Source organism: Rhamphochromis sp. 'chilingali' (assembly GCF_963969265.1).
Source record: "Rhamphochromis sp. 'chilingali' genome assembly, chromosome: 17".
Lineage (NCBI taxonomy): Eukaryota > Metazoa > Chordata > Actinopteri > Cichliformes > Cichlidae > Rhamphochromis > Rhamphochromis sp. 'chilingali'.
Window position 1 is genome coordinate 26,032,194 of NC_137944.1, and position 26,770 is coordinate 26,058,963.

Consider the following 26,770-nt stretch of genomic DNA (forward strand, 5'->3'; position numbering starts at 1 on the left):
AAACCTAGTGTCCAGCTTTTTTTATTTTTGTACCGTTTAAATCATTAGTAACTCTGCTTTTAGCACACTTTGGCTGTTTACTGTTTTAAATGCCAGAAATAAACACCTCCTTTGTACTCAAAACTGCTATCAGTGAAATTTCTGAAGAAGGAAATACAAAGACTAAAATAATAGGTTGCAGTCTTCACTGCGAATTAGGAATTCTCAACATATTAAACACAGCATATGCATAAAATACATTAACATATCACCCTTTGTTTAAGCTTAAGCAGCCAAGAATTACACTACCTTTAACGTGATAACATTGTCACAAAATTAGAGCCCAGCCAGTAAACAATTTTTAAGATTGATACCTTTTTATTTTTGTTTTATTTCTTTCCGACATGCGAAACAAAAAGATTTCCCCAACATCTGTAGTTATACAAATCTTATATGTAGTTATTAATTTACTTGTTACCAATCTGCTCATCATAAGCGCTGATACAGATCAATCATAACTGTACAGACTGGCATCGGCATCACTAGAACTAAACTGCTGGAGTAGATGACACCTGTTCTTTTTTTTTTTACTTCAATGAAGCACAGATGACTAACCAGTCAGAACATGTAGCTTCTCTCTCAGCATCATCGCCTAGACAACAGCCCAGTGTAGTGGGAATGTTTGTGTTCTGGCTTAATGGAGTGATTGGCTAAAAAGAACACGGTCTGACAGTGAATGTGTGTTTAGAAAGCACCTCCTGACGTGCTGTGTAAGTTGAAATTCTAACAGGAAATAAGATAAGAAAAGAGATTTTCCAGCACCAGGTGGACATTGGGAAAAATATCAGTAAGTGAGTATGTTAGACGCTGCTATGTACATGTTGTGTTGAGTGTGTGTGACTGGACTAGCTATAAATGTGTCCATGGCAACATGTATTAAAGTCCCATTCGCCAATCTGTGTTTGGCTGTCCTGCCCCTTCTTATAACAATAGCCCTGCTTTCAAAAGACCCCCCTATACATAGTTGCTGTGCATCTGTGTGTTTTGTACCATTTAGCTGGTTGCTACAGCTCCACGTCTGCCCTGAAGATATTTTCATGATGATAAAAGGGGGGGAAAACAGGTTAGACTGCAGGAAATCAATTGGCTTGTCTCGAAGTCTGTTATTTTATTTCTTTTTAGGAAAATTGGCCAAAACCTCTCATTTATACCAGTTTTACATGTTCCGTGTTTGAACACAGCTTGTTTGAGTTGCTTGTTTTGGCTGCTCAGAAGTCAAAAATGCAAAGTATTTATCTTGTAGTGACAAAAAACACTTTAAAAGCAACAAACATTCAAGCATTTTGGCTTATTAAACGCTCTTACTTCTATGAATTAAAGGAAGCAGAGGAGACAGGAAAAGTTTTCCTTTCAGTTGCATTCCTGATGTTTCTCGGCATTTCCAATTACACTAAGCATTCTAACACATTGCTTTTAAGTCATTGTGTGCACATATGTGTTTGGCCTTTCTTTCACGACTCCACACAGTCACTCTCCATAACAAAAGAGGCAGGGACTACACAGCAGTGTGAAAGAGGATAAAGGAAGACAGAAGGGAGATGAAACAGAACAATACGTTTATCCATCTCTCCTCTCACAACTGACTTGTGGAAAAAAGGCCTTTCACCAGTGAACCACCTGATCAAAGAGCGAATTTGTTCAAAGCAACTTTATCTTAACCTTTCTTCTCCTCCAAACAGCCCCCTCCCCCACGGGTCCATAGGCCTTTATGCACTGGAGATATAGGCACAATAGACCGAAAGGAGGTAGGCCACAGATTAAATAGTGACAAAGACCACTAACGAGATTGAGGCCACACACACATGCATAAGTATACATGTTTTACAAATGTATGCAAGCATTCATAAATATTAATTAAATACACATAAGACACATATTAGAGTGAGCAATTGAGCACATTGTTAAACACTTGAATGAATAAAACAAAAAGTGATATACATTTTAGTAGCTAATTATAGTTTTTTTTTTTAATCTTGGGGTATAATTGTTGTTATATATTTTGTGATAGTATACTATATACACGGTAAAATAATTTTTTGTGAAGAATTTCAGCTTACGGTGGTTGCAACAAGGCTACATCAAACTGTAGTGACACTCACATCTCTCGAAAGCAGACAGGAAAATCTCTCGAGATTTTCAGACATGTAGAGACTTTTTTTCCCTTTTATATTTCAGACATGTAGGTACAAAACTGTGTAAACAAAGCTTTTGGATTAGAGTGGATCAACTGTGCAAGCTTCACTGCAACACAAAATCAGTGCAGATCGGAGAGGACGAAAAGGTCTGACCTCGATAAACTTCAGCGACTCTGACACTCAGGGAGACAAAGAAACTAAAAAGCATGCGTTCTTGTGAGTCTACACAATATAAACTTGATAAAGCTGACTTTATCACTAACACAGAAAAGTGTGTGCACAGACACAACAGGCCTGATAAACGTTGCTCTCTTTCTCTTTATCAATCCAGTGACATTTACAGTTTGTTTTCTGCTTTTAGCCCTTATCACAGGCTTTACGCTGACCCAGACATCAATCTGCTACCAGCTAAAGCAGGACAAACACCAAAAACTAGCTACCAAACAGATTTGCAGAAGCCCACTTTTTTTTTATTACATTGCTTCACTGTTGTGTTGCTGCTCTAGTCTAAGCAACAGTTACCTAAAAAGTCCCATAGTGCTGTAAAAAGGATTGAGTGCAGGAAGGGGTAGTGATAAGGATCTAATAGGAACTATCCAACTTAGCAACTTTTAGCAACAATTTCATAAAGCCATCTATTACACAGCAAAAGATCAATTTAAAGATTACTTCTTATAAACCCAGAAACCAATATACTGTCCTTTTGCTCAAAAAGTACCGATTAAATCAGAAAAATTGGAAATAAGTAAGAATAAGAAATAAGAAATCCGAAGACTAATGTAAAATTTCAGTGAAAAGAAAAAATTAGACCAGTAGTAATTCAGTCTATAATCCAAAGCAATATCAGTATACTCTTTTCACAGGGTGCTATTTACTCTGCTTGGTGTTAATAGAAGTACTGAATATCTGCCTTCTTTGGGTACAGTCGCGTGCACCTATGCCCTGATATGAGCCTGGTTCAATTTTTGATGTATGGCCATTAGGGCTGCCACAAACGATTGTTTTGATAGTCGACTAGTCACCGATTATTTTTGCGATTAGTCGACTAATCAGATCATCATCCATTGGACGTAAAACTACAGCTTATTGCACCAGCAGCATCTGCTCTTATATAACTATCATTAGCTTACAGCTTTAAGTGTTTAAGGTCTGTGCTAACTAAAAATAAAGACAAGATGATAGTTTATTAAATTTTAATGAAATTTGCAGATTGTTTCGGTGAAGTTTAATAAACTCCTTGCTATCTAAAATATAACAGGACACCGGAGTAAATTCTTGAGCATCTCACACTTCTGATAATCAGCTGTCTGCTTGACGTTTATTCAGCTGTGTAAAAACTATAACTTTAATCTCAGACAAACTGATTTACTCAGGAACAAATAAAATACAAAAAAAAAAAAAGCCAAACAATAACATTTGTAAGTTATCTAAGTGACTAATATATCATGTTTAACCTGAGTAGCGAAAGACGGCGGTGGGTTTGAAAACGATTTGCCCAGAGTCCGGTGTTCTCACGGCTCTAGTGACCTAGCCCCCGGCTCGCTATGGAGCTAGTGGGTAACAGACGTCTCCGAAAACGTCGGAGCGCTTTTGAAAATATGCGGTGTCTTGATAAACTGAGCAGATATTTGAGGTTTACACAGCTACATTCTCGCCTGAAAATATGTTAAACGTTTATTTTGTGGCCCAGAAAGAATAATAAGAGTAATATTAAAACTAACTAGCTGCCGCCATTGTCGGAAACTGAGCAGGGCCGCGATGGGCCGCGCTATGAATTCTGGGACACAGTCTTCTTCTTCGGGGTTTAACGGCAGCTGGCATCCTTGTACATGCAGTGCTGCCATCTTCTGTTTCAGTCCGTTATTACACTCTTAAATCCTGCTACTTATTCCTGCGTCTTTTGGGATCTTACAAAGCTTCAAACGACGCGTCGACTATTAAATTAGTCGTCGACGATTTTGATAGTCGACGTAATCGTGACTAGTCGACTAATCGTGGCAGCCCTAATGGCCATGCAACGTCGTGTGATAGTATAGCGCAAAAGGTCTGTCTGAGTCTCACTGCAGCAGCAAGTCAAATTGGTGTTAGTGGAGGCGATGCCTTGTACTTTAATCCAGACCATGCCCACACTGACATTACTAATCTTTTGAACTTTACAACGAGAATATTTACTTTTCTGAGAACCATAATCTTTCCGTTACAAATAAAAAGTTGGCCTTCTAAGAAAGAAGTATTCAGTTATACATTCCTTGTTGCATCGTGTAGTATAACCAGTACCCTGTGAAGGTTGGCACTGCCACTAAAGTAAACAGTTGTGGCTTCAGAGGTTGCTGTTCATCAAGAGTTATAAAATACTTGACCCTTTACACCAACCAAATGTAGGTTCAATACCAAACCATAGAGCTGCTGGCTTTTTGTCTTATTCATTTGAGAGAAAATCGGCTCTGTCACGGCCTTGATAGAACTATCCAAACCTTTTTATCATCACGGTGAATAACTAGAGTCTTCCCATAAACGGGGACACACAAGGGCACTGTCTGTAGACACACACACACACACACACACACACACACACACACACACACACACACACACACACACACACACACACACACACACACACACACACACACACACACACAGAATCTCATTTGGACACCTTAACAAGCAGATCCTACACAGTCTGACCAAGCTCACAGACAGTGAAAGGCAAAGAGATAAAGGGATCGACAAAAACAGAGCAAATGAAGGCAAGCAAAAAGGAGGGCGAGCTGCTGTAATGAGGTAGTGGCTTGCAATGTATGCTCTATTAGTTGTTAAGAGCTGCTGTATCTGGCACCTCTGCCTGATAATGAACTAATAGGCCAGCAGGAGGTCTGTCCGGCTGCATTTTCCTGTCACTCTGTCTGGTTAACCTATACATCCAACGACTGCATGAAGATCTTGAGACTAGGATTGTGCAAAACAGATGACAGAGAAGGAGGGCAATGACAGAGGAGAGTGATGATAAAAGGGAGGGTAGTGGTGAACAAATGAGGGAGAGGATGAGAAAAGAGAGAGGGAGGCAAGGGGGCAATAAGCCACTGCTGAAGAGAAGTTTGTAGCCTCAGGATGCCCTGCTAAAAGCTCGTCAAAAATTGCTAAGTCCATGTCTAGCAGGGTTTTTAAGGCATATTTGCACCTCTCTTTTTCTATAAGAGACGGGACAGTAAGAATTAGAGGATACATGGGTGAAATGGAGCCATCTCATCTGTGCCTGGGTCCTCACTTTCTACTGTTGACACACTGCTCTCTCCCCAAACACAACAAATATTAGCTCAACTTCAATTCAGGCCAGGGGAAATATTGTTCCTCAACGGAATGCAGACACTCACACAAGCATATGCGTGTCCATGAAAGAGCCCATGGGACACACGCATGTGCCAACACAGGAACACACACACACACTCATCCAGCCCTCACATCTTGAAGGCGCGAGACGAATACACAGACACACACATCATAACACCAACTTCAGAGAGAAGAAAATGTGGAAAACAAGTGCACAGGGGCCGGCAGACAGACAACGTCTCAGATCTTTCCTCGCTGGTCTGACGCTTTCTCTGGTTCTTAACAATTTTTTAAGTATACCACAGAACTGCAAGGTGCCTGCAAAAGAACTACCAAAGAGAGGGGAAAAAAACTCTGCTTTTCAAGCACTGTCGTTGTACTTCACGTCTTTGTGCTTTACAGGAGTACCTTCTCAATATTTAATCAGAATGTCTAGAGTATATGCACTTACACTAGCCACTTTCAGATATTCCTTCAGCTTAATACATTTCCTTTCTTTTATTAGACATTGTTTCAGGGAGCAAATTTACACTGGTGAAGCGCGCTACATCATATTAATGATTTATTATTGGACAAATTTAAATGTTAAGTGGCTCTTAAAGGTTTGCCGTGTTTCAGAGTTGGAGGATGTGGGGAAATGCACCGACAATAACTTGATAATTATCTGAGACTGGCAATCCTAATGCCGTACTTTGTTAGCATGCAGTTGGAAGACATTATGGTACTTAGATGTCATCTAGGCTGCATGGAGATGCTTCACTTTTTGACATCTTTCTAGCAAAATAGCTGCAAATTAGAAACCTGCCATGTGCCGTCTTGTGCCACAGAGCTGAGACGTAATAAGATTCATCATCTTTGCCTGAGAATAACTTGTGTATCTATATTATTTATTATATTTATAAGTTGTATTACCGTTCTTTAGTTCATAGGGTGTTTGTGAGGTAATGCACATGTCACAGAAATTTTAAAAAAAGAGGAAAAAGGAAAGAAAAGATGTGAGCATTCAAGATGTTGCTTTCCACAGCAAGGGTTTAGGCTTTGAAGCACTTAGACATGCTAGACTGAAATCTTAAAACACACTTCTTTGCTTTCTTGTGGACAGCTACATGAGAAGAGTAATGCCATTCTTATTTATTCTGCAGTGAAAGCAGGGGATGAAAAAAAATATGATTTAAAGAAAAAAAGGGTTTAAAATAGGAAAAACAACATCTATCAGTAACTTTAAGGCTGCACTCATGAAAACTATTGTTCTATGTAGCCTTAAGTCCTAATTTACTACATGATTACTGAAATATGTTGTAACATCAGCATTCTTCATGTGTATCCTGTATTAGCTTTACTCTATGGAGCGCGCTGTCGGCTTGGTTCTGTCCTGGAAGTCAATAATAGGGCAGGTGTGTGTAAGAAAGACACAGTGAAATAAATAGTGTGTTAATCCCTAATTAACAAAGTAAAGATGGCAGATTGGCCTGCTGGACTTTACTTTATCTGTTCTACTTGGCCTGCTGTAGTTCAATAGAGGAGGTCAATATAGCAAGACAGTCTGCTGAGCAGCACCCGTGCTCTGCCCTGTTTCACCCTCCTGTCGACAAACCAAGCCCACTCTCTTTTTCTCCCACTGCCTCCTTCATATCGTGGACTTCATCACAGCAGACAGGACAAAAACAGCAGAAATAAGGAGGGAATGCAAGTTGAGAGGAGCACACGAGGCGGTCCTCCTACACCCTTAGGCAGAAGAAGAGGAAGAGGCAAAGATTCACTTAGTGGAGGCATTATTTCCAATGTCAAGAAGTCTAAGTAATAGTCCTGGGACCTGTTGCATCAGTTTAAATCCTTAAAATTAAGGATAAATCCACTTTAATTGAGGGCAGTTAAGTAGTTAGTTTCACAATAACAAATAAATCACCCGTAATCAAAAGACTGTTGCAGAAAGGGATGATTTTATCTGCATAGAGCAAAGTATTATAGCGAGAATTATTAGAATAACGCAATAAAGGAAACTAGTATCTAAAAATTCTGTAATTAAAAATCCAACAGTTGGTTACCATCTCAATTCTGTTTAGTAAGGTCATGATATCTGAATCACACTTAATTAATCCTTCACAAATAATAATCGTCAGTCCTTTCAGAAACAGCCGCAAGATTTTGCTACAATTAAAAAGCAGCACGATTCACAGCAAAACTCAACTAGCCATTTGATTAGGCACACCCATTCATCTGGTTGTTAACACAAATATCTAAGCAGCCAATCATGCACCAACTTAATGCAAGATGACCTGATAGAGTTCAAACCGAGCATCAAAATGAGAAAGAAATGTGATCTAAGTGTTGTTTTCCTCACTTAAACATCTCTAGGGTTTACACAAAGAAAAGCAGTTTTGATGTTTTTGGCATCAGAGGTCAGAGGAAAATGGCCAGACTGCTTCAAGCTGACAGGAAGGAAACAGGAAGTTAAGTAGCCACTCATTGCAACCAAGCTATGCAGAAGATCTGAATGCACAACACATCAAAACCTTGGAGCAGATGAGCTACAGCAGCAAAACACCAACCTGCCTTGTATCAATAGTTCAGGCTATTGGTGGAGGGGGTATGATGGTGTGGGGGACAATTTCTTGGCAGTTCTTCCAGTAGGATAATGCACCATGTCATTAAGCACAAATGATCTCAAACTGGTTTCTTCAACACAACTGTTCATTCGCTGTACTGAAATGGACTCCACAGTCACCAGATCTCATTCCAATAGCGCTGACAAATATGCAGCGACTGCACAGTGCCATCACGTCAATAAGGAATAAAATCTCTGGAATGTGTCCAGCACCTTGTTGAATCATTGCCATGAAGAATGAAGGCAGTTCTGAAGGCGGGGGGGGGGGGGGGGGGGGGGGGGGGGGGGCAATAACATCAACTTTTCCTTCAGGACAATCATTTATGAGGCATGATTTATATCTGCTTTGTGAATTTCCGCAGCAGAGGCTGAAATTGTGTTTGCCGTTTTCAGCTAACTGCAGGAGTATTTCCTCTGAGTTTATTAAATACTTGCAACCCCATAGGGTTTCCTATAGGATGTGCATCCTGGAAATAAGAAAGCTGAGCCTGTTTATAGTGGTAACAACAGTTACCGTAACAATACTTAGAAGAGTAAAGAACAATCTGTACTGTTCTACCTCGGGCAGGTGGGCTGTTGCACACAGACTCAGTCTTACAGTAAAATCAATTTTTACACAGCAGCCGGTCTCAGATTGAGTCCTGAACTTTGCCACAGCTGTTAGATCATGTTTTGTGTCATAGTGTTAGCAGAAATCTGAACCCTTTACTAAAGCCGAGCATATTTTTCTGGTCTAGATTAGTTTTTGTTTTTTCCCTTTTTCTTCCTTAAATAGAAAAATAATTATTTGCTGTACTGCTTAAATCACTACCTGTGTGCATATGTGTTTCTAAAATAGCTGCTGTGACCTCTCTAATCATTAAAGTAACCACCAATTTATAGCAACAGGCAGCCTAGTTACAATTAATAACCAGGCTGCTCGTTGCTATGATAATTTATCTAACTACAGCGAGGGACATTTTATAATACCTTGAAGCAGTGAGATAAATTATTACACACTGGCAGAACTTTTAGTGTAGAGGAAATCAGAAAAAAAAACAACACACAAAATGCAGCTTTAGTGTGATAACTAGCAATAAATTATTATGCTTATTTATTCTTTTTTAACCTCAAATACACCTCTCACCTCTACCACCAGTTACCTTGAGCTACTGTTTCAAATACTCAAAGCAAATGATATATGTTCCCCCAATAGCACAACACATCCAAACATCACACTGGTCCCACAAACACCTGCTGAAGGTTTAACAAGCTGACAGCAAAGATGGACAGAAAACAGGTCTCTGTGAGTCATGTATGTGGGCGGTGAGCATTGTTTGGAAAATGTAAATAGGAAGGAGAGGCAGTAACAGCCACCCACAGGACTGCCAGTGAGGATGTCCAACTGTACCTCTAACACTGACTGGTCAAAAAAGGTTAAGAGTGTGTGTGTGCGCGCGCACATGTGCGTGGGGGGGGGGGGGGCATGTGTCTGTCTGCCTGCCTGCCTTTGTGCTCTTTTGAACCCACTCTAACTTTTATTGCCCTCCCAGGGATCATAATAAGGAACTAATTGATAGTCTTTGAGCTGTGGGCTGAGGAGAGGGGGAGTTCCTGCAGGAAGTCAACACAAATCAAACTCTCTCTGAGCCCTAAAGGTCTGGAGCTATTCCAGCTGAGTTGCGGTGGGTTACAGTCGCTGTGAGCATGTGTGTGAGAGCATGTGTGGGTGGGAGTGAGGCCGACAGAGAGGAAATAAGAAAGAGAGCAACAGTCTGGAGTTGACATTTATGGAGTTTTCGCATCAACTTCTCTATGAGTTGCCTCATCACGTAATGACATAAGCATCCACTTTTGATCTAGTAACTGAAGATTACAGTTGTATGTATGAGAGACATCAAAATGCTGCCTATATTGCCATTTTGACCTTTAAATTGCTCAAAATTATTCCTTCCAATGTGCGTAGAATATTTAAGAGATTTTTTTGGTAAGCAGAAAATAAATTTGATGAATTTGACATCTCGGAAAAAATACTTGCTGCTGTTCCCAACCCCCTCCCTCCCTCCCTCCCTCCCCTGCATTTAAATGTCTCACTGCCCCTGAAGGATGAGATCACATTGCCCTTGTAGGTGAAAGGCCCCCACCCTCAACAACCTGAGCACAAGGACAGCATGTGGGTGCATCAGGCTCAGATTCACATCGTCTCCCATTCCAAAACAAACAACTGTCTGACACAGAAAGGCATACAGTACATTCCATGGGGCTCAAGCCCCGCCTTCCCCCCGCCCCCATAAGATGGGTGGCTGGAGCGAGAATGGTTTCCAAGTCAAGCTACCAGGGATGTTCGCTCTATGATGCACTGTGGGAAAGATCACGGCCTTCCAACAACTAAAACCCACTGCTAAATGCAATTAAAAGATTTTTATTTTATTTTATTCTACTGCTGACCAAATCATAGCATAACGACAAACACCAAAGAATAACTTACTAACACAGACTTCTTTGCCCAAAGAATTGCTCATTTCTTTGCACCAGAGACTCAAAAACATTTGACATCTCATTAATGAATCACACATTTGCAATGCATGAAATAATCATTCATCACAATACAAGTTTGTAATGTTTGAAAAGATTTTTTACTTGCTTATTTTTTCAAGTGAGTACAGACCTGTGTGTAAGAACTCAAGAGGTATCCTTACTAAGTGGGCTTGAATATCTTCAAAAGCTATTCTGTGAAGTTCAGGATGAGAGGCTCAAAGGGTTGCAAAAAATATGAGCTGCCCTTCCACTCTTCATACTGTACCCTTTCTTGCATACTACCATTAAAAAGGATGAGCGCAGCCTTCTACAACTTTATGTCCCTATAAAAGATTAAGGAAATGGCTCTGAACTGCGGAACAATCGAGCGAGGCAGTCATTCTGCGAGTGCTGCTGCTCCATGCAGGTGTCGCCTGACTTCCTCAGCCTCTGCTGCTCAGCAAACACACTGATTTCTGAAATACGACAGATCAGCTACTGTAACTCTTCGCTGCACAGTGAGAACATTTTCTGCCTACAGAGAGGGTATCTCAGATTAAAACTGCCTGCTTTTGGAGGGATTTTTCTTGACGAACAGGATGTGAAATGTTGAATTAGGTGATTTTTATGGACATGCTAGTGACGTGTATGTCAAAGTCCAGTGAAAGAGCTTATACCTTACTGTAGAATTATATACGGACATTACTGTTACCAAGAAAATGAAACCTAGTGATGATGGCAACATACACTGTGTGGTATTTTTAGCGTAAAACTTAAAATCTATTGACTGGAATATCATTAGAATTTGTAGGTGAAAAACATCAGTGATCATGTCCCCAGAAAGCATCATCATCAGCTCAAAAATTACTTTTTTCACTTTCGTTTGAGGCCTCTTAATATGCTAAACTAAACTGATGACACCAGCTACTCATTAGCATCATGTCAGTTGTATGCCTGTTGCCTTTTGTATGCCATTTATTTTAGCTAGAGCCACCATCTTGCCTAACTGAAGCCTTGAAGGGCTGCCATGTTTCTTCGAGAACAAACAAAAGCGAGTCAAAGTTCATTCCGACAACTCCCACTAACAATGAACACCTTCTGGCAGCAGGGATTTAATTGCTACTTTCAAACACAGCTGCCAGAGTTTATTACTCTAGCTCGTACCATGCAAACTGCACACGTGGGCTCCTACCTACAATAACATGCTGCTTTTGAACCAAAGCCACATGCACCTCTGTTTGGAGTGAGTCTGATTTCCTACCCAGTATTCCCAACAGGAAGAAAGTCAATTTCATAGTCCCCCCCCCCCCCAAAAAAAAGATGAAAGAACCCCACCACTAATATGAAACACAGTCCAATCCCCTAAAATTGTGAGAAATCAGCGTATTTTAAAAAGTGACTGCTCACTGAAGTGTTGCAATTATGGGTCTCTGTGGCTGCATCAGTGTAAGAATATTGATTCTCTCACGTGCTGTGCACACATTACAGCCGAGTTACTTCATCTCAGACCGCTAAATATTTCAGCACTGTAATTAAAGGCTGTCTGATCCTGTCAACTGGCTTCTCTTGGAGCAGTGATCACATTTAATGTAAAGTTAATGTAAACCTTCTCACTGTGAAATTTGCCCCTCTGCGCTTTCCACAACTTATAATGAGGGGAACAATGTGGAGCTCATGTGGCTTCAACATGGCTCTATTTAGAAATACCTCAGTGCTGTGGTATCCACGCTCATGGACCGTAACTGGCTTTTTTTTTTTTCTTCTTCACTGCCTTTTGGACAAGAAGGAGCTTTGCAGATTCCCAGGCCGAGTGAGCACTGCTGCTCTCCCTTGACTGAATCACTCCTTCTCTACTATAACTCCCGTGCTTATATGGCCACCGGGTGGGAATTGGGGAAAATTCTCCACTCCGGTAAATGGCCTCTGATATGCACGGGAAAGTCTAGATTCTTTGTCAACTATGAAACTCTACGCACTGGAAAATGAGTTTTACCTTCTAGTAGGGCTGGGCCATATTATACCGTTCACGGTAATACCGGTATAATGTTAGGCAACGATAGGAAAATGAAATATCGCGATAGAATGGGAGTAAAACGCGCATGCGCGGTGCCTTTGTTTTCATACGCACATGGCCGATTGTTGAGTGAAACAGATGAACCAGAATTGGTTTGTAAAAATGGTGCAACTTCCGTGATGTGGAACTGGTTTGGTGTTTGTCCGTCAGATACACAACAAAGCACATTTTTTTTGCAGAACATGCAAGCGGCCGTTGTTATTGTCGTATTTGTCGGACTAAGATGCTCTTAAATCTGGGAGTAATCTGGGTCTTAAACTCCGTATACTTCAGGTCAAACAACACTGCAGCATCACTTAGAGTTAAAAACTGTCTAAATTCTTTCATCTTTAATAAAACGATCAGCATTGCTGCTTTACCAGGTGTAACTATAAAGTTTAACTTCCAGGCATCCATGAAAACAAAAGTTATTACATTTAACGGAGTTAGAAGTTAGCAGGAAGCTAGCGGAAGTTAGCTCGCTAGTTTCGCTAGTTACCTAAGCATGATATTGCATGTTCTGACTGAGAGATTTCTGAAAAAAATCAAACGTACAGCTCTGCTATCACTTCCAACATAAATGAAGACAGGAAACTAAACAGCAGTGATGTTTGTAGGGTTACTGAAGTTGGGCTAGCTGGTATATAATGATGTGCTACGTGATCGCTAGCGACACAGCTATGTTAGTATAACATAAACAGTGAAGCTGGAGGACGAACACTAACACTTTTCCACTTATAAAAGTTAACGTGAAGGTTCTTCATGGTTAGAGACAAATGCAATCGCATGGCAGGATGCTGTAAACGGACCAAACTTCAGTCAGGAGAACAACTGAGATAATCCATCCACAATACGAGGTTAGTCATTAATATACTGCAACAACATGGGAATAGAGCAGCTGCCAGAGAATTCAACATTAATGAATCAATGGTACAGAAGTGGAGGAAGCAAGAAGAATGAGTTTAATAAAGTTTGATTTATCTGACTGCTTTGTTTCGCTTAATGTGCCTTATAATCCCGTGCACCTTATGGTCCGAAAAATGCGTACTGCACACTGCAGTTTAATGTTGCAAAGCACCTCTTTTTAACTTCAGTGGATATTATACATGGTTATGCTCAGGATATGTCAGCCCATTTCTACTGGAAATGCCTTTTGGTTAAACTTTCAGCAAGGAATTTGCATTTGCACTGTTAAATTTTTATAAAGCTTTAATGTACATAAAAACCAGCTTCTTGTTTATGTGAAAATAAATGGAAGGTTGTCTTTTTGCACTAGTAATGTTGTGGAGTTGTATTTTGTCTCGCATCAATTATATCGTTGGTTATATCGTTATCGCAAATTTTCAAATATATATCGTGATAAATATTTTTGGCCATATCACCCTGCTCTACCTTCTAGTCATCTCTTGTGCAGAGAAACGGTGAAACTGTAAGATTTGCTTCGGCAGAACAGCCCTGCTCCCTTCAGACTGGAGAGAAATATGAAGCTTCAGAAATAATCTTGCGTTCAGCAGCGAAAAGAGCAAATGGAGTAAGCGAGGGTATTTTAAGTGCATTATATAAAACAGGTTTCATATTCTCTATCTGAAAGATAGTAACCCAAAAACCACTAATCAGCACCATGTGAACAATCCGGAGTTTCTCCATTTAGCTGGAAGTGATTGCACAGCCCATAACATGAACACCACATATCAGAGGCTCAAGCCACTTAAAGGCTCTTAAAATGGAGCTGAGCCATGTGTACACAACGGTGAACTGCTGTAAGAGAGACTCCACGTGTTTAACAAGAGTAGAAAATAAAGTTTTACCAACACTTCAACCGTCTACTGAAAGGGAAGACGATTACTTGGTCAGTCTGATTTTTAAGCTGTTCATATTCCAAAACTACTCACTTATAAACTAAATGGGGCAGATTAGCTTCCTCTGTTAAGTTTTAAAGCATCCTTACGTCACATAACTAATCTTCTAATTGATCGAGATGCGCCCACAATGGCTGTTTTGGCTTTAATACCATGATATTTTTTTAGTTCTCTTCCTTCATTTTGTGGTAGTCAGTTGCTTTTTTCAGCTGTAATCCAAGGACTTTAAAGGACCAAAACTGTAGGCTTGTATGACTGTCCCTCAGAGCAGACTGCAGGACTGGAGAAGAAGATAAAAAATCCCCAGGTAAAAGCAATAGCGTCAGTCATTAACAGAAACACACAGATCCACTAAGCGAGAGGAATCATTTTACTGAAGTAGTTTCTACATTCACTTAATGGACACCTTTGGCTTTTGGGTCAACCTTTCAAAATAACCTAAGCCTGCAGTATATCCTGGGGAGAAGCATAAGCATTATGACAAAACCCTATTGTCTCTGAAAGGTCTCAGTAACTCTCTTCTATTCACTCGCTCCCAAAACAACATGAAACCTATCCGGCACCAGGGCCCTGTATCGGTGCAATCTTTCACCTGCACCGCATTAATTCTCACTTAGCTTAACTTTTAGGGCACAGGTGCACACTATATGAGACATAAGCCTTTTGTCTATGCATGAGCAGGAAATTAATAGTTATGTTGCTAACTTGGCGTGTGTTCTCCCTGGAGCTGCAGTGCATATTAGAGGAAGTACAATATAGAACATGCATAACTCTTCCCCCCCTCCTCATTTCCTGTAAAAGCTCCCATCTTTCAGCTGTGGTATGTAATGCTCACCTCAGTGGGCAAGAACATGTGCATACATTCACCCCTACTTAAGCACACGCAGTTTTTAACTACCTCTCTATGTCAAAAGATTTCCTGCTCTCTTGATGCAGGCATACGTGCTGTGGTTGAGTACCATGCGGTCCTGAACTGAAGCAGTTCTGTGTTCGGATGCTGTCAGCAGCCAAGAGACAACACGGTGGGAAAGCTGGGAAAGAGGAATACTTACAGACTGTGCCAACACCATCTGTAAAGGAAAGCAAGACTGAAAACAGGTCTCTCTTTATCACATGTCTTTGGATTAGCCTGTTCAGAGGACAGGCTGGATGGTGGAAAATATTTTCACAATTATTTTTGGACTTCATGTGCTTCATGTGATGTGTTGCATACACTGTCAGAATAATGAATTGTATTATCTTCCTTTATCAGCGAGAACACACCAAATTCTTATTAGTGCATGAACAAGTAGTTCATTATTTGATTAGCTGCTTGACATGAAATGTTTCATCAACTGACTAATAATTTCAGAAGAAAAAAAAGTGCATCAATCTCTCAAATGTGAGAACTTGCTGCTTACTGTCTGGTTTCTATCACTCCAAATTAAATATGGCTGGATACTGGAATTTTGATTAGGAAAACATGACAATTAAAGACAGTTCACTGTACTGTTGTAAACATAAATTTCTATGAACATGGCCTGAAATTAATATTTTGAAATTGGTGGGGAATTTCCCCTTTAAACGCTTCTCAGAGCAGGGATTTATACACCTTGGAGAAGGCGGGTCAAGACCGGTCCTAGCCTGCTACGTCAGGGTGGGTAGCTAGAAATAATAGGTGGGAAATTTGGGACCACCTAGTTAATACATAAATACATGCAGCACATACACACAGAGGCAGGTTCTCACTGTGTATGTCAAAATACTTAACACTGCTATCAATCAATGTCCCTTACAGTTGTAAAAGCGAGAGGGAATAAAAATCAACAGTTAAATATTAACATCCACTAAAAGCTATAAATGCCTCAGCCTCTGGATAGATGCTTTTATTTAGATATGATCTAGAGGAAAAAAAATGTTTTTTTTAACGTTAGGTTTCTCATTCAATCGAGTCCTACAGTAGAAGTACAAAACATCACACACATATAACTGAATTAGTCAGGCCCCTCCAGCCATCAGAAACAATCGTTGTTGGGGTTTTTTTCCACCTCAGTGATAAGATAAGATAAGATAACCTTTATTAGTCCCACACGTGGGAAATTTGTTTTGTCACAGCAGGAAGTGGACAGTGCAAAAGTTATGAGGCAAAAATTAGAATACAATAAGAATAAATACAGTACACAGCTGTACAGAATAGAATAAAATAAAATACTATATACAGTAGAATAAAATAAAATAAATATACAATAAGATAAAAATAGAATACAAATACAAATACTATATACAACTGAGTAAAAATACAACGATGACAGAAAGGATTATTGCACTTAGTATTATTGCATATGTATGGATGTGTGTGCTTGATCAGTTAAAGTCTTTATTATGGAGTCTGACAGCAGTGGGGAGGAAAGACCTGCGAAATCTCTCCGTCCCACACCGTGGGTGCCGCAGTCTCCCACTGAAGGAGCTGCTCAGTGCTGTCACAGTCTATGTGATGATCTATTACTGAGAGGAAATTTAGACTTTATGGTGGAGAACAAAAAACAAGATAGCCTCATCTTCAGACTGCCTCATCTAGACAAATTACACCAAATTAAAAAAATTTTTTGCCCCCATGCAGGGTAAGCATGAGTAAATATCTCAACACTTTAACACACCGTTCTGCTTCATCTTAGTGATGTTTTACGATCTGGATAACAGAAATATATACAGAAGGTGATGTTAACATATCGCTTCTGATAGAAGTCCATGTTTGCATGCCTTCAAGTGTGCATTATCACAGCTAGATTTACACAAGTTGCTTAAATTATACACAATAACTGCAATCTTTCGCTGAAACTCAAGCAGTGTGATAGTCACTGACTACACAATTACACAAATAACAGACATTTAAATCAATACTAAACGTAGCTGATTGCAGCATCCCTTTTCATATTGAGAGTAGTATTAGAGACTAAGATGTTTAAGCATCATTGCTGATTTCGTTATCACCCTGTACTAAATGATCGGGTGGATAAATAAAAGTGTAGCTATAGCTATGAAGAAAATTCTGTAGAAACCCCACCTCTTTGCCGTCAGCAATGTTTCACTGATGCACAATTTTGCACTTCTGCTATTTGATATCGTACCACTCCATCTCCATTCTGACAAATGATCAGCAGTCTACGCAAGAAAAATTAATTATTGCTGGTGTAACATGCTGCCAGAACGATCCTTTTATGATCTCACCAGATTTACGACTTGTTGACTAAACTGGAGACACTGATCTCAAGCTCAACAAACTGAACTTTAACTGTTTAATGAAACAAAATAAAGTTAATTCTCAAAGTGGGCTGACTACCACAACATTTAAAGTGAGTGAGTATCACACAAAGTGACAGATGAATCGAATTATATTTTACTTATAGTCATAGGTAAATGGAGTTGCATTTGCCAACAACAATAAGAACTTCAAAAGCTTCTCAATTGTTCCCAAGCTGAGATATATCAGGCTGTTTGCTATAAATCTCGGCTGTGCATGTACATACACGCAGACACACACACACACACACACACACACCTGTGCCACAGGAAAAAACACACCGTCAGTACAATGCCTTTGATATACACAAGAACACACAGGCATATATATACTTTTGAAGTGTCGCATATCCATTGTTGGACAAGTTGGTCTACAGCCAAAATACATAAATTTTTCCAATTTTGGATGAACACAGTACACTGAAAACTCAAACAACACAATTGTTGGTTGAGTCTAGTTTTCATAAAATAGACTCAACCAAAAATACATAATTACCGCTGAATTTTAGCAAAAGTTGCTTAAATTGGGGTAGGTGAGTAATTTTCAGCTGGCCACTAAACTATTCATCCAGTTTCAATGAAAATGAACTCCTGTATGAGCTGCAGCTGTACTGAATGTCTCTAGCATTCGAAGCTAAGTCAGATTTTTTTTTAAGGATCTTAATATACCCTGAAAGTAATCACTTATTTCTTTTCTTTCATTGTGTCCGACTGCAATGCATTTAACCCTCGGCTCTCTTCTTTAGGAACATTACACTGTTAAATAATTAAATACATTTGGTTGTGCAGACATCCACAGACAGACTAGATTAAACAAACTTAGCCACCTAGACGCAACGTCTTGACCTGGCAGTGTAGCATCTAAATAAATTCAGTACAGCTTAGTGAATTGAGGTGGAAAAACCCTGCTACGCTTTCATACCAATTCTTCCCTGATGAAAGGTGAAGTATTATGAAATCAAATGAGCATATACAGATGAGAAAACACGAGTTTATATGATTAAAATGCAACTATCCAAACCTTCTACACAGGTGCAAAATGTAAAAGGAAATAAATGTTGAAACTGAGCCAGGCAGCTATTTCATTTTGTCATATATGGATTCAGCACATTCAAAGTCCATGCCATAATCAGAGTTGCTTTGACCCTTTCAACGACCTCTTCATGCAGTGTGCACATGCATGGCCTTCAATCTTTCTTTCAACCAACGCGTATACTGTACATACACTCATTTCTTCCAGCAGGTAGTCGGTCTGTCAGTCAGCTCACTGGAAAGGGATGAATGCGGTCTTTCAAGCTGCAGCAAGCCTACAATATCAGCCATTCCAGTGCTAACACAGGTGCTGCTTCTGCTAGATGAGTCAAATAGTAGTCAAGTGTGTGATACTCTCTAAACAGAATACATACACAACGAGAATCATAATCACCTGAGAGACACACTGGGGCAGCCAGAGCTCTGTGTTCTGCACCACTGACTCACAGACTACTGGAATGCGTTTTGTTTGAACCCTATCACTATAATTAGGCTTTGTGTATGTGTGTGCACTTGTTCCATGATGCTTTAGCATTCTTTGTACATGGACTCTTTGTTCTTGAGCTGGGCAGTTGTTCAAGTATTGCCAAATGCTTTTTGTGTGAATTACATGCTGAAAAGAGCTCAATCTGATGGGGAAAAAATATATATATTTTTTGCACTTTGACATCTTATCTTCACTCTCCTATTAGCTGCTATACCTCTGGCATGCACATTATGCCTAACATAAAGGCACACAGCTAAGGGTTTTAAACTCAATGTCCTTAATCTTTAAAACAATGGCATGTACATGCTTCCAGGCTTGAGAGGGGGTCAGTGTAATTAATCACTGACCATGTGCTGCAGACTTGCAGCTAAGCTAATCAACTTGTCTTACTCCAATCAAGTTGCAGAAGCGATTCACTTTCAGCTCAGTAATGGCATTGCACATTCAAGCAGTTTTTTCCTTGCAAGAGAGGCTATTTAATCAATCATTTTTAGGAAACTGGATATTTTAAAAAAACCCAAAAAAACCATTCCAGTTCAAAACCTGCAGGGGGAAAAAAAAGTCTCTTTTTGGGGGAATAGATCGACTGTGAGAGGTTTCTGCTGTTAGCGGTCAAAGCCATCAACAGTCCTATAGGGCTTCATGTCAGTGAACACATCTGTCACACCTCACACGGTCTGCTTTTCTCTGTCACTTTTTCAACAGAATGGCATGGTTTCCATTAACACACCCTTTTAAAGGCTGGTGTGTCTTTGGAGTTGTTGTATATTTAGCCCCCACGATGTGGCTGCACCTTCTGGTCTAACATAAGAGTACATGCAAAAGAAACTGCGTGCATGCATATGCATAAGTTCACTACTATTTCAGTTAGTTTTTTGAAGTTGTGTCTTTGCGGTAACAAAACCAGTTTGAATCCTGAGCTCTTCACTACCAGATCATTAACACCACAATGTGAAAACTCTCTCGAGAACTACGGGGGTCAAAGTTTGACCCATTTCTTCCAGACCACACAAACTAAATCAGACTGACAGTTCAGACAACCAAAGTTTAGAATAAAATAACATATTTCCCATTCCTTTTGATACGTATGGCTATTTTTGCAGGCAGCGGAAAAAATGAGCCTCCACACTCCTGTCAGAAAGACAATCCTGTAACTGCTGTCAGCACCGACAAATAGGCCTTTATCACCTAATATTATAGCCAGAGGAAGAAAAAAAAAAAAAAGAGCGAGAGATGAGGCAGAGGCATGCAAGGAAGGGGAAGAGAAAGGAGAATGGTTTTGTCGCTTTGTTGGCTGATCTGGTTCAATCCTTGTGGTGCAGCAATTGAATTCCCATCCAAGCCTTTTCCTTAAGAGGATTTGGACTCAAGGGAGTCAACAAGCCACAGGACTACAGGGCAAGGGGGAGGAAACCCCTGATCAAATGATTGGAGTGATAAAGGAGAGGCATGGGTGCATGGGTGCGAGGAGAATAGATTGGAAAATTGCGTAGAGGTAAAAAAGAATTGATAACGATAAATCCTTCACACTATCACTTCTAGCAGGAATAATGTGGCAGCTATTTAAAGACTGGTAGGAAGCACAGATGGTTAGGAAGGTTAATGAAAGATGTCACCACATTAAAACCATCAGAAAGCAAATGTGAAAGAGAAAGGGGGCAGTAACGATTAAAGTGATGGATAAACAGTGGACGAGCAGAGGCAGGATGAAATGACGGGAGAGGAGTGGCAGGTGGTGATCTCTGATCCCATTATACAGGGCTAATCCTGAGCAGCAGTGAGTGTGTTTGGATGTGTAATGGTGTGTGCACACATTGTTACTGTTGGCATGCAGGAACACAAGTTTTGAGTCTGTCGGTCAAGTTGTAGACGGGTATTAAGAAAAAAATAGAGCGAAATGTATGAAAATTTCACTGCAACGCTAGTGGAAAGGTTAATTAAGAAAATGTTATTAAAGGTGTGAAAAAGAAAAATTGTATATAATTGTAAACTTTCACTTAACACTTTAAATCTTTGCTAAAGTATACATTTCATGAGAAATAAGCTATTTTGTTCCACTACTATGGTGAATCTCGACTGAAGTCTGGTTCTCAATGTTGCACAGAATCACTTCTCTAAAGTTTTAACAAGACATTTCTCTGTCGCTTCCCAATTCATTTTCTCTTGTGTCTGCCTGCTCTCCATCTTGCCCTCGCTAAAAAAGCAACAAACATCTGACAGCTCGATGCCTGTCAGATCTCTGCCAGCTTCCGCAAAAATAATAAAACTCAGGTGTAAACTTTTCAGAGCCTGAGAAACAGCAGGTACGGCGTGATGACTGATGCTCAGTGCATGCAACCAGGCAGCTCTCATGTCTCAGATTTCAAAGTGCCATCGCCTACAGTGCAGTCATTCGGCCAGTTTGTCTGGACGTGAGTCATCATCGATTAAATTGCATTTTATGTTTTCAGGATACTCAGGATTTAACCTACATACACAAACACACACATAATGCCAAAAGGGTTTTATCTTTTGGTCCTAATCAAGTCTGGGTCACCAGGTCATATGATGATGCAAATGTACTCAAGCAGGTTAATGTAAGCTTTATAAAACTGTCTGTTCAGAAACGGAAATCCTCCTCTTATGTTCCGGATAAAAGAAAAGTGTGATTCAGCAAATTAGCAGCACATATTATCAAAACCTTTATGGTTTCTCCATATGTTATTTGACGTGTTGAGCTTTCTTCTAGTCGAGCGATACGGTTACACTAAAGCCAAGTTGGGTTGTAATGTGTTGTCACGGGCTAGAATAAATGATAAATAATGGCCACAAAATTCTTCCCTTTAATTCACTTGATGAAAAAAAAAAAAAGAAAAAAAAAAGGAAGACACATCCAGATCTGAAGACACAGGCTTCAATTAATGTACTGGAAGGGATTCTGAGCCATGTCAGTTTGAAGAAATGTAGGCTCTGATAAGAGTTCTGAAGTCAAGAGTTGCGGGGGATATAATAGCACATTTAAGCCTTCATTAAAAGACATCCTGAAAGTAGGTCAACAGAAGAAGACATCTGAAAAGTGTTTTCTTGGCAGGACATCTCTCAACAAAGACGGGCAAGATGGCAATCACAGATGGAACCAAAAAAGAAGGTGGCACAAAGTGGGCTCCAGCACAACAGAGACGAGCTCCAGTGTGGACTACGCATGACTCATGTAATTGCACATTAATGACACTGTCTAATTATGGGTGGGTGAGCTGAACAGCTTTCCAGGCTCAGCTTATGGTCCGATACCACAATCTTCTTTTTCTACTCTCCATCAATATAAAACCTTTAAATATTTCCAAATATGCCATATTCAATATTTTTAGCAAACCTCGGTACAATTGTTTAGCAATACTATAGGTGACTTAATTAGGTGGTGCATGTATATCTATACTCAGGTGTCCCGTGTTGGTAAAAAACACTGTTTACTTCACCGCCATCACACAGTTACCTGTATGGATAAGCAGTGTTAGAAAGTCACCCAAGGTTCAAGAAGCACAGGCTAAAGATTAGGGACCTTTTAACTGTGTTGAACACTTGCACTTGGCATGCAAGCACCACCACACTCACAACTACTTAGAGTCACATTAAACTGGCGTTAACACCAGTTTAATTTGCTCTCAAGTCAGAGTAAAGCCAAACAGCTCTCATGTAAAGCTAAAACAATTAGTTTATATTTAATTAGTTCTTCGAAATGTTTAATTATCCTATCACTTTGAAAAATTGGTTTATTGGACTCACTAATAAGCAAAAAACCTTAAACTTTAAGTGGTTCCAACTTCCTCAGGATTTAGATTTCATGTTTTCTTTCCTCTATACATCTCATACTACATTATGATAGAAAAAATAAGAAGTCCTCAAAATTTCCCTTTTCTTTTTACTTTTGTGGACTAATCCATTCATTCAAAATGCTGTAAATAGATAACAAACAAATGCTAGTTGCTTAAAGCTTTACAGGAAGAGGTAAGCCTCCAGTTAAATATTATGGCATATGCTGTGTTACGAAAAAAACAAAATCATGCTAATCTCTCAAAGAGGAAGTCATTTATAATGTACGTCTGTGTGCATTCGAGTGAAGTTTGACAGAGACGGCACATCACCATCCGCTCAGTTCCTGTGCAAGTTGAAACAAACCGATCCACAACAAAAGGAAAAATGCTTCCATGTTTTACATATGTCGGCCAGCTGCTGTATGTGCGATGCATTTTTCTCTTATCAGCCAAACAACAAAGAGAGAGCTTAGAAATATGAAAGAGTGACTCGAGTCATTCTGCATCCTGCGAGGTGGGTTACACTTCAGTTTTGATTAGCCTCTCACTGGAAAGTCTTTTAGGTGAGGACTGTGCGATTTTTATATTATGTTGAATAAAAAGAAGTTCCTACTCACGGGTGGGCTGTCTATATCAAATGCTGTTTTTCTTTGGTATATTTTTGTGACATTTTTTTAAAAGTTTCTGGCCTTGCTTGTCATTGGAAATGAAATTCTTATTCATGTTCCTGTCCTATGTAAATAATTGAATTCTGGCACCCAAAATAGTCCCAGTTCTGCCGCCAATGCAGCTAAGCTGCATTTTCAATATTTAATGAGTATGTGAAAGAATAAGCTGAGACTTTGAAAGAGTGCCAATTTATCAAGATGGGAAACACACTTTTGTCTGAAAGAACACACAATTACAAAGCCAAATAACAGAAGACAGAGATTTTTGTTCTCCTTCTTTTGGATGCAGGACAGAAATCACAACCAAAATTCCTGTAGCTAAAAATGGCTTTCAATGTGTCTGCCAAACCTTTGCTCTTGTGCTTTTCGCCCCAATTCATTCTCCGTGCTGTAATTCTTCAAGAATGAGTGGTTTCTTAAAACTACGGTTCGGGAAATGATCCTGGAAGGTCCCGAGATGACTGGCCAACTGGCTCTCCACCCGGTGCTCCAGGTTCAACTTCCTTATTGATGGCTGGCTACTAGGGTCTCAAAAGAATCATTATGTGGTTAAGAAAAGTCAAAAGATGAGTTTAAAGACAGCTTTTCTCCCAAGTCTTAGGGGAGTCAGGAAAAACAATGCAATAAGATGAAGCCATAAGCTCGAATAAATCGTACGGCATGAGAAACTTTAAAGATTGATCAAATAAAAACAAAGATATGCCATGAAAGCTGGGAGAGGTTGTGGTGGCACACTAAAAAGCTTCCATTATCAAAAAACCCCACCACAAGGCAACAGATGTGTTGCATAGTTTTAGCACTGTAGCTCTAAAAAAGAAAAAAGTCATAAGGCGTTTTGTGGTTACCGAGTCACACATGAAGTGCAACCACACTAAACAAAAGCAGAAGCTGCTAATCATCTTCAAACGGCTATCTTCAATAGCTTCTTCAGAGCTGATGCAGTAAATGTGGAGGCAGCTCTGTCTGCCATATACACATGTGGCAAGACCACTCGAGTTCATCAAAAAGAGCATGATGCTCCACAGTTAATGCTATAAAAGATGAAGGAAAGAGCTGATGCAGCCACGATTAGTCACATAAAATTACAGCAACTTGTCATTTGCTCTTTTTATGATAGAGGTGATAATTATTCCTTATTAAGCATTGGCCACAAGTGTAAAAGAGACTTTTCATCTCACTAACAATGAAACTGTTTTGAGGTATGGTATTATTCTAGTAATACTAATAAGACACAGATTTTGCCTCAACTTAGAAAGTTTAAAGTCAACCCTACTGATGCTGAGCCTAATAATCAGAGTTTTCTTCTCACGGTGCAATTCAACAAAGATGTTTTGTTAGACCTTCCTCTCCACTCCTGTAGCTTGTAACACAGGCTTGCCGAGCTCAAGCTGAGAGATTCTTAAACCCGAGAAAAATCCCTATGGAGCCAAAGCTGACATTATACTGTACTTATTTTCACAGCCTCTGTAATCATCTTCTTGACTAACAAGCTAATTTTCTCAATAGCATAAGTACTGGTCCAAAATCGCACAAGCTAGCCAAAGAGTTATGAGTTTTGGAGCTGCATGGTTTGCCAGTAAAAAACTGTCTCCTCAGATCCACTATTTCATTTATTGTGGTGAATCTGAAACCCCCTACAGTGAAAGCATAGTAAAACTGGGAGGCTCCAGCATTTCCTGCTGAGAGTGGAGGGTAGCGGTCATGCAGCCATTCCACTCAGCCACCCAATCACTTGATTAAACAAATTATCATCATCAAAGTAATCAAGCTTTGCACCCTGCCGGCCTTCATTACACCATGAAAATGGGTTTAACCATAGCATGAAAATCATATGGATTACAAGTGAAGCTGTGACCTTGGCTGGTGTCACTGTCAAAAACGGTTTTAGTTTTTTGGGGGGTGGCGTTTGAAAATAGAAAGCCAAATAGGCAAAGAGGATGGGTGAAAGAAGAAGACAGAATGAGGACATTGAAAACAAGACAAAAAACAAACAGACATCATTTGTTTTGAGATTAATATTAATTTGCGGAGCATTCACTTTTGTTTTTCAAAAGTATGGCAATGTCTCCGATCTAAACGTAGTCAGCAGTGCACAAGTAGATTTCCAGTAAACGGGTCAAAGAGTCAGCTGTGTACCCAACTGCCGACATGACACATTCTGACTGCCAGGCTCTGTTTATCTAGATACCTCTTCCTGAAAATTTCCACCCATCAAAAGGGTCACCCTGCAAAAAAACCTAACAAAAAACCCCACACACGCCAGCAGTCAGTGATACTTGCATTTCAAAATCAAAAATGGTTTCCATATGACATGGCTTCCCAGGTCTGAAACCTCTCTGGCCTGAATAATGAACCCAATCCCTCAGCACTGACTGCCGGGGAGCTGAACGCTGCTGATAGGGTTTACAGTTGGTGCCGAGAACACAGATGGCTGTTAACAGAATGAATTAGAAAAGATTAACTCGCCTGGTAGATTTGCCACATTAGTTCCCTTTGATCATGTTAACAAACATGGCAGAGAGATGGTCTGTGGCGTGATAAGGCTCGGGCTGCACAGTTATTGTGTGGGCAAATCTTACTTTTATTTAAATAACACTGACAGTATCAAAATGCAAAACAATGTGGAAAATTCCAATGTGGAGTTCAAAACAGCAGGCAAGATGTTGATCAAGATGCCAACTGTGCAGGCAAGTCAATTTCTTCTATGCAACTGTAATAGTTTGCACATGTTTTGCCTCATTAAGTCATGCCTGCTATAAGTTATTCATTTTCCATTTCTGTTGAAAAACTAGAGACCATCTTGCGGGACTGGAATCACACCAGGCACAACGACAATGAGATCTCACACATGCTTATACATCAGACAGAGATGCTTTTGTAAGGGAAGCTACAAACGCATTAAAAGCTTAAGTGGCTCCTCCACTTCAATTACCATTTCACACCAGTCAAGTTTTGTGACTGTCTCTTCATACACCACTTCTCATTTACACTCACGT

At 39.8% G+C, this 26,770-nt stretch overlaps 1 protein-coding gene across 1 annotated transcript in view; it reads right to left on the reverse strand.

The window, feature by feature from the left end:
• sdc2 (syndecan 2) overlaps nucleotides 1-26,770 on the reverse strand; it is a 45,082-nt gene that overhangs the window by 9,380 nt on the left and 8,932 nt on the right. The window lies entirely within an intron of this gene.